Source organism: Dromiciops gliroides, chromosome 4 (genome assembly GCF_019393635.1).
Source record: "Dromiciops gliroides isolate mDroGli1 chromosome 4, mDroGli1.pri, whole genome shotgun sequence".
In the NCBI taxonomy this organism is placed as follows: Eukaryota; Metazoa; Chordata; class Mammalia; order Microbiotheria; family Microbiotheriidae; genus Dromiciops; species Dromiciops gliroides.
Window position 1 is genome coordinate 188,313,789 of NC_057864.1, and position 12,043 is coordinate 188,325,831.

General features: G+C 36.7%; 1 protein-coding gene across 6 annotated transcripts in view; it reads right to left on the reverse strand.

Annotated features, from left to right (window-relative positions):
* Positions 1-12,043, reverse strand: part of LOC122755424 (speckle type BTB/POZ protein) — a 79,545-nt gene that overhangs the window by 32,076 nt on the left and 35,426 nt on the right. The window lies entirely within an intron of this gene.

Below are 12,043 nucleotides of genomic sequence, written 5' to 3' on the forward strand. Positions count from 1 at the left end.
GGATTACCCAGCACAAACTAGCTGTTGTTCTGAATATACTGGAACAGTTCCCTGACCCCAAAAATATACACAGAGGGACTCTAACACTTGCTATCTCTTAAATATGGTGATTTACAACTAGAACAAGGCAGAAAATTAGAGGACCCTAGACTGAGAGTTGGAAGAGAGCTCCTTCCAAGACAATCTGGACTAACTCAGAAGAAACTGAGGCCTAGAAAATGTGTCTTGAGAGCAGGCGTTTTTATTTTGTTATATCCCCAGTGCCTAGCACAGTGCCGATCATATATTAGGTGCTTAAGTACGACTGAAGTGAATAGTCCAAGGTCTCACAGGTGGTTAGATAGCAAAGGTGCTGTTTGACCCTGGGTCCTCTAACTACAAATACATTATTCTTACTACTGTACCACATTAGCACTCCAAAACTCAGTGGGATATACACTTCTTGGGCCTTACAAATCTAAAACCTTTTGCTTTTTTCCCCCCTTATGTCCTAAGTTTTCTGAACTACTAAGCTAAAACACTGTTTTTTAAACATCTACCTAGACACATCTAACAATGCAATAGCAAAGTTTTTATTCATAGGTTCTCTGTGAATAATGTCCAATGGCATGGCCTGCTGCTGTTCATTACCAGACCCTCACTAGAAAGAAAAACTGCTAGCTATGGGAGGGAAAAAAGCTAATCCAAAGAACTCATAAGATTAACTGCAAACATAGTTTCAGAATCTACTGCAAGAGAAGTATCTGAAATAAAATATTTAGTCAAACAAAAAAAAATATCCTGGATGTAAAAGAGGCCATCCATTTCTCCTTAAAGTGTGGGTCAGTTCTCAGTGCTTGAAGTTAAAAGTTAAAAAGTAAAAACTAAGGGCGGCTAGGTGGTGCAGTGGTAAAGCACCGGCCCTGGATTCAGGAGTACCTGAGTTCAAATCCGGCCTCAGACACTTGACACTTACTAGCTGTGTGACCCTGGGCAGGTCACTCAACCCCCATTGCCCCGCAAAAAAAAAAAAAAAAGTAAAAACTATCCTCTAACAAAGACTTCTCCTTTTTCAAAATCACAATTACATGGGGATTCTACAGACTGACTAGTCTTCAAAATTCCCCAATAGCAAAAAGGAATTAAGAATTTTTAAAGAGTCAAAAATTTTAACACATCCCACACATTAATAGGGAATCCTTTTTCTGGGTTAAGAAAGGTCACTTAGTTCAAAACAAGAACTGGAAAAGAAGCAAAAAAAAAAATCCTTAATTATCATAGACACTTTTGAGAGTTGAGAGGTGATTCATTCAAAAGTCTCCTTTCTACTAAGTTCATAAAGGCTATCTAAATGACAAACAGATTCAAAGTTTGGCCCCCAATGCCATGTAAATGTGTCCAAGGTGCAAGAGATTAGAAAACTTAGTCATTTCACTGCAACAAATACACAGAGGTTGCATAATGTCTTGGAGTCCTCTGGGCTGCAAAGGAGCCAAATACAACAGCCTTTTTTTGGTCCTGTACAAACCTTGATCAAATTATGTTTAAATACTACTTTCTTGCTAATACAATTTGACTGTATGTTGGACAAGATCCCTATGGCTTCATCTCAAGAGAGACACTTTCGGTTGAGTTTCTACTGTATTAATCTCAATGATTTCATTACCTACAATTTGCTATTTGAAATATGTGTGTCCTCTCTTTAGGACCCATTATACCACATGGATAATCAATTATAGTTTAGCATTACCTACAAATACATTAAAGAATAGAAGTTAGCATGCCTAAGAAAGATTTATTTTTGCTTGAGACACCTAAACTTTCTTCAGTCTAATCTAAAAAGAAACATCAAATCTCTACCCATTTAATCTGCTCCTCTATGGACTAAAGCATAGGGTTTCTTTCTTTCTCTAAACCATAGAAACTTGGCTGCTATATACACAAACACAAACTCCCTACCGCTAAGAAACCAACAGAAACAAAGTTCCCATTTCTTTTGAAGTATCTTTCTTTTTCTATGAAAGATTTTTTTTAAAAATCTATGGGAGGTTACTAGCTGTGTGACCCTGGGCAAGTCACTTAACCCCAATTGCCTCACCTCCCAAAAAAAACACCAAAAAACTATGGGAGGGAAGGGGTTAACATTAGGATTCTAATGTTAAATGGCTCAAAAGAGGGACAATTCATTACAAAATTCAGTATACAAACTGGGGAAAGTATTCATTGAATTTCCTACTATTCATTGAATTTCTGTTGGTTTGAGTAGTTTAAAAGATTAAGACACTTAACACCCATTTCATCCAATGAAATTGTGAAAATCTACATAAGACTTTTAGGGAATAACCTCTTTTTATCATTAAGTAAAATATCAAGATTCCAAGCACTACAGAGAGCTGAGGCTCTAATAAGTCAAATACACAAATAAGGCAATCTACTTAGTCAAACTCTTTTTATAGAGCAGAATATAATCCATGAATTGTTCTAAGGTAGCATTTCCATTTATAGAGAATAATTCTAGTTATACCAGAGAGTTACTCTGTGAGGAAAATAGTTTTATTCTAAGTTCTCCAATTACATGTATTGCCATCAAATGAAAATTTAAAAACACCCGATTTCTCCTATCATTTGTTTAAAGTACAAATTTTCTTCTCTCTGTCTCTCCTCCCTGCCCCCCAGAATAAATACCCAGAGATACAAGGCAATCTCTGAAAAAGTATGTTCTAAGCTAAGACAGGAAAAAGTATTTAAAATATATCTTCTTTGTTATCAAAACATTTCCTGTGCGCTTTTTGTAATGTTTTGGAAATTTCATACATGTTACTTCAGTTATGTAGTATAAATGACATATTTCACATAAAGTTTGGGGGTGAAAAGAACCTTAGAGATGATAAGGAAGCAGAGGGGAATATGGGAAGAAGTTGGGAGTAGGAAGGTCACAAAGGTAAGTAAGTAAGCAGCAGACCCTACCAGATTCTCAGTTAAAATTTAGTGTTCTTTCCACTATGCCACTTTTTGCAACTATTAACAATTTCTATGCAATTCACTTTTTTGACAATACATTTACACTAATTTTGAAATTTGATTAAAACAGAACTCTACTTATTCTCAAATGTTGTTCCTTCTCAGAAGGTTCTAAAACAACTTGTCCAGTTAGAAATAGAAATGAGTAAGACACTTAATTGAAGTCTTAACTCCTCTGGCATAAAGTAGGGAAAATTTTCACAAAAGGCATATTTGGAATTTATTGGCTCAAATTACTACAATTGCTCTTATTTGCTACATAATACATAAATTCAACAGTTCCATTTTGCCAGTCTTTGTTCTGTTTATCAGTTCTCAGAAATGTATGGCCCAGGGAAATAAGTTTAAACCTAGAAGCTACTTTGTGAGCAGAGCAAAAAAGGTTTGCCCAATTTCAATCCATCTGCAAAAGAAGAATGAAGTGATCACCTTTGCTACTTCCCTCACAAGTCTATAATGAAAGAATTACAATGCACTTCTCTTCCAAAGAGGTTGAATAGGAAAACTGCACCCAACTTGTTTATGCCTAGGGAAAGCCAGGTTCCCCTTGTCGGCTAACAAATAGCTGATGAGGAAGATCTTTAAATGATCATCACTAAACAAATACCATTATGAATGGATTAGTGATGATTAACATGAGACAAGAAGAGGGAAGGATTTCTGTGGAAATACAGGTGGTATAGTTTGATTAAGCAATAACATCAGTTCTAGTTATTCTAAAATCCAACAAAGCATTATTAAAGAAAATAAGGAGGGCAAGCCTGGTTTTGAAAGACCTTTAGCAATCTAGTCCCAGGATCACGCCCTGGTTTGAAATTCGAGTACTGGACATAATTAAGAATCAACTACCAAAAAAAAATTTTTTTTTTAAAGAATCAACTATAAATCTTTCTTTAAAATTAGGGACTTGTAATGCAAAAGGTACACATCCCTTAACCTATATTGGCATAAATGACCTTCTGTACACTACTTCACTTTGGTAAATTGTAACTTTATAGTTACACTCAGCAATGGAGTCTGCCAAGTTACTGGGGTGAAGACAGGTCAATCTTGAAGCTAAGTGAAATTTAAACACTAAAATAAAATCTATAAAAATCCTACCCAGCTTAAACAGTCACACAAACTGCCATAGTATCACACAATAGATAACTACATGGCTAGGAGAAAAAAATACTTTAAAAAAAATCAGAGTTGATGAAATAAATATAAGACAAAAGGCCCTGGACTTTTTTCTTACTACTTGTTCTAATTTTTAAAGGAGAGAGTTTTAAGGTTTTGCTTTTTCTGCTAATTTGCTAGCTTAGGGTAATGTGTCAGGATCATCTGACAGTTTTTCCCTTCCCTAAAACCTCTAGAAAAACAGCACAAAATGTCTGATGTCTACTAGTTTAATACCTTGTACACTGCAGGAATCTCATTTCTTGGAGAGGTGATAAGACTAAATATTCAGTAGTAAAACAGAGTTACATATCTACTTGACTTTTGCTTCTTGTACACATTTGCTTTGGAACTAGACTGAGTAGATTTTTACAGGGTCTATCAGAAAAGTTTTCATTATCTCTTCAGGTTTTATTTCTAAATTTTGTATAAGACTATTCAGCAAGGACCATTAGCATATGTCCAAGATATGCTACAAATAAAAGAATATGAAGCCTAAAAGCTGATTCCTGCTTTAACCTTATTAGCTTTAGTTTCCATTGCCAGAGCCATAACTAGGAATTTTTATATGCGGGGCTAGAGGAAAGAAAGTCATCATAGTTCGGGGTCTGGGGGGCAAATAAAATGGAGACAGAGATCTTGGGATACCAACAGGAGCAAGAGCTCACCCTATAGATCATTTAGTAGCTTCCAACCCAATCCAACATTCATTAAATGTATACTATTGTAAACTCCCCCAAGGAACTTATATTCTATGGGAATAAATACATAAATGATAATTTGTGGGTAGAAACAACAGTGAGCAACCAAAATATTAGTAAAAACCTCCTGCAGGAGCCTCGAAGGAAGCTAGTAATTTGAAGGAGTAGAAGTGAGAAGGGAGTACATTTCAGGCATAGGGGCCAGTTTAGTTAAAGGAATAGAGGTGGGACAGCTAGGTGGTGCAGTGGATAGAGCACCGCCCTGTATTCAGGAGGACCTGAGTTCAAATTTTACCTCAGGCACTTTACACTTACTAGTTGTGTGACCCTAGGAAGTCACTTAACCCCAATTGCATCACCAAAACAAAACAAAACAAAATAAAACCAAAAAAACCCAAAAAACAAATAAAGGAATAGGGGTGGGGAAATGGAAAGTTCAGGAAACAGCTAGTGGGACAGTTTGGCTAAAATGTAGAATGAGCAGAAGGGAGTAATTCAAAATGAAGCTAAAAAGCTTGGCTGAAACCAGATTTTGTAGGGCCTAAAATGTCAGAGGTTTATATTTGTTCCTAGAGACAACAAAGAGCCATTGAAGATTCTTGAGCAGTGCGGTAAAATATTGAAGTATGCTTTGTGGAAATTATTTTGACAACCATATGCCAGATGGGAGTAGAAATAACAGAAACCATAAATTCAATTAAGAGGCTACTGAAATAATCCAGATGAGAGGTTATGTAGTGGGACCCCAAGAAATCCAAAAGATTCCAACCCCCTAGAGGCCAAGGGTAAAAACAGCTGTCTCCCACCTCAGGAATAAGGTGTGGCCAAGCATGACCCAGGTATACTGATAAGCATTATCACGGTCTGCAAGATGAAATGTGGGATATGGATGTATGCTGCATATCCTTACTGATACCCCATTATCCAAAGATCCCCTCAGTTATCTTGTCCTTCCCTCGCCTTTGTTTTGTAAAGATATAAAAGATCAGGTCTTCTCTTACTCCAGTGGGACAGTCACCATGGTGATCTGTACCCCAGCCATATATTCCTCTCTCCTAATAAATTTCTTTTTATTTGACAAGATTGGTGATGAAAAAAAAAGACTGGTGATGAGCCTCCAATTCTTTGAGTGAGCTAGCCTTCCCCCCATCTGGGCAGCAAGTCCCCCCCTATAGTTACAATAGCCTGAAGTAGAATGGTGGGCACATGAGTGGAGAAATGAAGATAAGAGATATCATGGAGACAGAATCTACAAGACTTAGCAACTAGATGGATATGACAGGTGAAGGAAAAGTAAGAGCTGCATTTAAATGAGGTTGCAAACTAGGCGAACTGGAATGATGGAAAAGCCCTCAACAGAAATAGGCAAGAGAGGGAGAGAGGGTATGTTGGGGAGAGAACTGTGAATAATGAGTTTCATTCTAGACATGTGGAGTCTGAGATTTCAAATTGGAGACACCATAAAAGGTAGTTTGTAAGGCTGGAGTTTAGGAAAGTGACGAGGGACAAATACATAGATCTGGGTGTCATCTGCACAAGAGATGACAGTTGAACCTATTGGAGCTAATGACATCACTAAGAAAGAAAGTTAAAGTGATAGAAAATGGCCCAGAACACAGTCTGTGTGGCACCCTTGATTAGTGGTGGGACACAGATACAGAATAGGAAACTGAGGAGAACCAGGAGGGAGGGACATCATGAGATCAACAGGGTCAAAAAGCTAAGAGAAGGTGAAAGTTATGGGCATTGTTTAGGGGGCCAATGAGGTAGTGATAGTGATGCCAAGAAAAAAAAAACCAGTATCAATGAAACATTTTAAAATGGAGAGGGGCAGCTAGGTGGCGCAGTGGATAAAGCACTGGCCCTGGATTCAGGAGGACCTGAGTTCAAATCTGACCTCAGACACTTGACACTTACTAGCTGTGTGACCCTGGGCAAGTCACTTAAGCAGAAGAAGAAGAAAGAAGAAAGGAGAAAGAAGAAAGAAGAAAGAAGAAAGAAGAAGAAGAGGAGGAGGAGGAGGAGGAAGAAGAGGAGAAAAGGAAAGAAAAATACACAGGAGAAAACAGAAAGGAAGTTCAGAAGGGGACACACAACAAAGGGTCATGTTGATATTACTATGTTAAATTTAATCTATTTTTTTTGAAGCAAGCAGTATTAAGAGATTCACAATGTCATATAATCCTCTTTTTCTGTACTTTACATATGGAAATATTCACATCTGTTGATGTCTGTCAAGTTCATAATTTGTTTTAAAGCTGGAAAGAGGTCAAGAAAGACAAGACAGAAAACATTATTGGATTTAGCAATTAATAGATCCTTGAGAACCCTGGAGAAAGTGGTTTCAGTTGACTGGTGAGATCAGAAACCAGACTGGCAAGGATAAATGGTAAGGGTAAACAGAAATAAGTGGAAGGAGAAGAAATGGAGGCATAGTACAGATAGCTTTTTCTAGGAGTTTGGTTATGAAAAAGATTATAGAATGACAGCTTCCTATTTTAAATAATGTGTAACCCCTGGGGTCCATTTAATGCTATTGAAATTTATGATGGGTAAAAAAAAAATTATGATGGGTAATGTTTAACATCAGGCATGGGGTGACAACGAACCAGGACCCCAAAATGAGACAAGAAAGTAGTGGCAACTTATCAGATGACCTGACTCCAGGCTAAACCTAGGTGATTACATAGTCTCGGCCTGCACAATGGGTGGATGAGTAGATCCCTCACTGACTATATGAGCCAGGAAAATTATATTGACAAGGGTTTCATAAAGGTAGAAGGGAAGGCAAAGGAGTTTATGTCCACCTGTTATGAAGCCTGTTATGAAGAAGCCTTCTCTGGACCCCAGCTGAGGTAAGCAGGCTAAGATAAGCTATCATTCTGCAGATCCTGGCTTCACAATACCCTTATAAGCTCTTCTTCCTTCTACCCTGTACCTAGGTACCTAATTCATTCCTAATGGGAAGGTTTAAATACACCCCGCTCCCTGCCACCAGCTTTGGTTTGTGTTGGAAGCTCTCGGAACATTGGAAACAAGATAACCTGAAGAAAAAGGAGATGCCTTTAACTTCCCTAGACCAGAGTGGAGGGACAAAGCCCAAAATGTTGCCCATCCTCTTTTCCCTACCCCCATTTAAATCATTGGGCTTGAACCAGTCCACTATACTTTGGTACCCTTTAAATTCAGCCACACCTTGTGACAAAGTCCACTTGCTTTTCAGCCTGATTACCAGTCTGCCTATTCTCTATTGTGTTCTTATGAATGTGACTACCAAAAAATAAAATTCCCCCTTTTTGTATCACTTTAACACTGTTTCTAATTTATGCCTTCAAGTTTTGACTCTTTTGAACCGAGTCAAAAGGTTTATGATTTTTAAAAGTCAATTTGCCTTCTATTATGTCTCATCATCAATAACTTAAATGACAAAAGGGGAAAACACAATCACAGCTACAAAGTTCCAAATTAGAACTTAGGGGTGGCTACAGTTAGAAATGCTATATTTTGTCTTAAGAACTGAAAAAGTATAAGGAAAAGTTCCCCCAAAAGGCACGAGCAACAAACAGGATCCCAAATATCAGTGTTACATTTTAATACATAATTTCAATCTTAAAAAAAAACACTGGAGACATTTCCTTAGAGAAAAACAATTGTTCCCATAAGTATGTGTATATACACATATACATAACAGGTTTTAAGGTTCAGAAAGTACTTTCCCAGGGGCAGCTAGGTGGCACAGTGAATAAAGAACCAGCCCTGAATTCAGGAGGACCTGAGTTCACATCTGTCCTCAGACACTTGGCACTTACTAGCTGTGTGACCTTGGGCAAGCCACTTAACCCTCACTGCCCCCCCAAAAAAGGGGGGGAGTACTTTCTCAAAACAACTGTTTAGTATTACTATCCTCAAGTTATATAGATAAGCAAAACTAAAGCTAGGAGAGAATGCAGGGAAAATGCAACCTTATGTGTCAAAGCTGTGATACATATGAACACAGGTCTCTACCAACATTAAATTCAACACTACCTCCGTATGCCACATTACCTTCTTCTACCAAATAAAAGTTTATAAAAACTTGATTATATTCTCTAACCACATGCAAATTGAGAAAATTGCAAAAAAACAAAACAAAACAAAACAAAAAACAGTTGAATGAGAAAGCCAAAACATATAAAAATTAGGGATTATATAATAAAGGAAACCATTACCGAAATTGATGCTATTAGGCATCACTGGCATCATAAAGATGGAAGGGAGGGCATATTACATAGCTTTTATAAGATATAACTGCTAAACTTAGAAAATTTTACAGAAAGATGGTACCACTTTATCATGTTCACAGCAAGGAGCTGGACTGAGAACTGAACAAATCCTAATAAGCCAGGGACTATGAATAGAGCAAATACGCAGGCACTAATTCTACTACTGCTGCATGCATTACTCCAATTTTAATTTGAAGATTTATTCTCATAAGTAAAAAGAACCAGGGGCAGCTAGGTGGCGCAGTGGATAAAGCACCAGTCCTGGATTCAGGAGGACCTGAGTTCAAATCCGACCTCAGACACTTGACATTTACTGTGTGACCCTGAGCAAGTCACTTAACCCTCACTGCCCAGCAATAAATAAATAAATAAATGGATGAATAGATAAACAAACAAACAAACAAATAAATAAATGGAACCCACATACTGAACACAAGACCAACTCTGAAAGCTTATCAGTGCATTTCACAAGTGGCTGCCTAAATGGGTTAAGAAAAGAAGCCCTACTCAAACTAGCAGGGCATATTATTAGAAAAGTAAGAATCTTCATTTGTAACTCTTAGAGATTTCCAAGTGCTCAAAGACCTGAACAGGATCCAGGTTTGTAAGGAACAAAAAAACCCCACAAAAATGAAAAAATGTTTTAAATTAAAAGACCTCAAAAAACAACCTCATTAATACAAAAAGAATTGTAAATCCTAAGCAATAAAATATATGGGCTCTCAGCAACATTTATTTTCCATTATTCTAGTCTGATACCAATATGGAGGGATTTTTTTTTAAATGCCTAATTCTACCTAGTTGTGGCACAAACCATTTCAGAAAAACTCAGCTAAGTTAGGATCATATCATATTTTTAAAAGTTAAATAATCAATTCCTAAATGTGGTCTTGAAATCAATGAATACACTCTATAATTAATGGGAAGACTTTTTAGATCCAAAAGATGTAGTGGGATAAAAAAGGCAAAAGAGTAAATGTTTGGAGTTAATGAAGCTGAAAACAGCTACTGGCAATAAAGCAAGAGGAAGGCAAAACATAAAAATTCAATAGAAGGAGGCTGCCAAATTTTGTCAAGTATTGAGATTCTTAGGAAATTGAAATTTGGTGGCCTTTGAATTTTGAATTTTCTACATCCCTCTTTCCACTGATGATGGGGAATGCCAAAGGCTATGAGGTAAATAGGAAAATTCATATTTGGGGTCATTCTTGGGCACTATTCAACAATCCTCACATTTAAAATATACATATGTACACACATATATATACAATATACATATATACACACATACATATGTATATAAAAAAAATAGTAGCCACAGTCGAACTCAAACCTAGAATTCCAGGGAATTTTGCAAAGAGCATAAATTAGTAAAAATCCTGGCTCTTTGCTAGTAAAACATTCTCTCTCTGGTTGGATGGCATTCTTACTCACAAATAGCTGCTACTTTGACAAAAGGAGAGGGGAAAAAATATGTATATTGTATGCCTTGATTCTGAATTTGCTTTAAAATCTAAAAGGGCAGCAGGAGCAAGTTAGAATTAATGTCTGAGATCCATGCAGGAGAATTCAACAGTAAGGAAATAAATGAAAATAACAAGATAGCACATTAATGGGAAAAGTCATTATAAAATTATTTTACTATATCATCTCTTTTTATATCTTTTTCTCCCAATTTTTCCATTTTAATCCTTTTAAACAGATTAGTTCTCCCCCTTTTGCATACTGTGTGGTTCTATTAATCTCTCAATTCTGGCACCCCTTTCAAACCCTCCCTTCCTTTCATCTATCAAAGTTTGCTTATTCATAATTGTAGGCCCACATGAACAAAAAAAAGGGAGATGAAACTTCACTGATAATTTCAGGCCTATCCGAAACTTGATCAACCATTTTTGTCCTCTTCAAAATCCATTTTCCCATCCCTAACCTATTGTTTTGTGGTGTCTTTTTCTTTCTACCCTTCTCTCTTACTGACCAACTGTCACTTTCAACTGTCACTGAGCCTCGAGCACTGATATATCATTCCTACACTACAAGAAGTTACACCAAAGAAAATGGTTCTTTATAAAAGGATTTCAACAGTACAAAGTAAAACCCCAAGATAAAAGTGTTGGAAAATGTGACCCCTTTTGATTTTCTTTTAGTTTAACATTATGGTTCTGAATAACAAGAAATCATTAATTACCAAATAAGTATAAAACCAAACTCATTTCATCCTATCATATTTTAAATAGTGTGGCTCAGTTCAACTGGTACATACTGGTAGTAATCATGGGAAAAAACAAAATTTGTTAGAAACACATCATCAATAACTAGCTTGACTCTTCAAGAGTTTAAGTTTTTTCAGGGCAGGGATTTCTTAATTCATATTTGCATTCCCTCCAGAATTTAGCATACTTGTCTTTCACAAATAGGTGCACAGAAAGTTACACAGTATTGCAGTCACTGAAATCACAAAGGCAAACAAGAGTAATGAACCATGGTAACTACACATCCACTTACTGCCTCTTCACTTCAGTTCTGAGGTTTCATTTAGAATCTCTCACCAGTTTTAAGGTCTTTGGGCTCTTTATCGAAAACAGAAATCTTACAATTTCTGAGTCTGGGTGATTCTTATTCCAGAAAGGTTTTCTTATTGCATGCACAGAAATAAGAAGCATGGTATAAAGTCCATTCTGGTTTCAAATTCCAGGCACAATCCTTTAAAATAGGGGGTTTTAACCTTTCTTTGTGTGTATGTCAGAGACCCCTCAATCTGGTGAAATTTATAGATCCCTTCTCAGAATATTGTTTTGAAATCCATAAAATTCATAAGATCACAAAGGAAAATAACAAATATTTTAAGAAGTTCATAAGAGCCCCAGGGTAAGAGCCCCTACTTTAAAATGAATACCATCTTTGCTCTAAGACCTGTATGAGCAA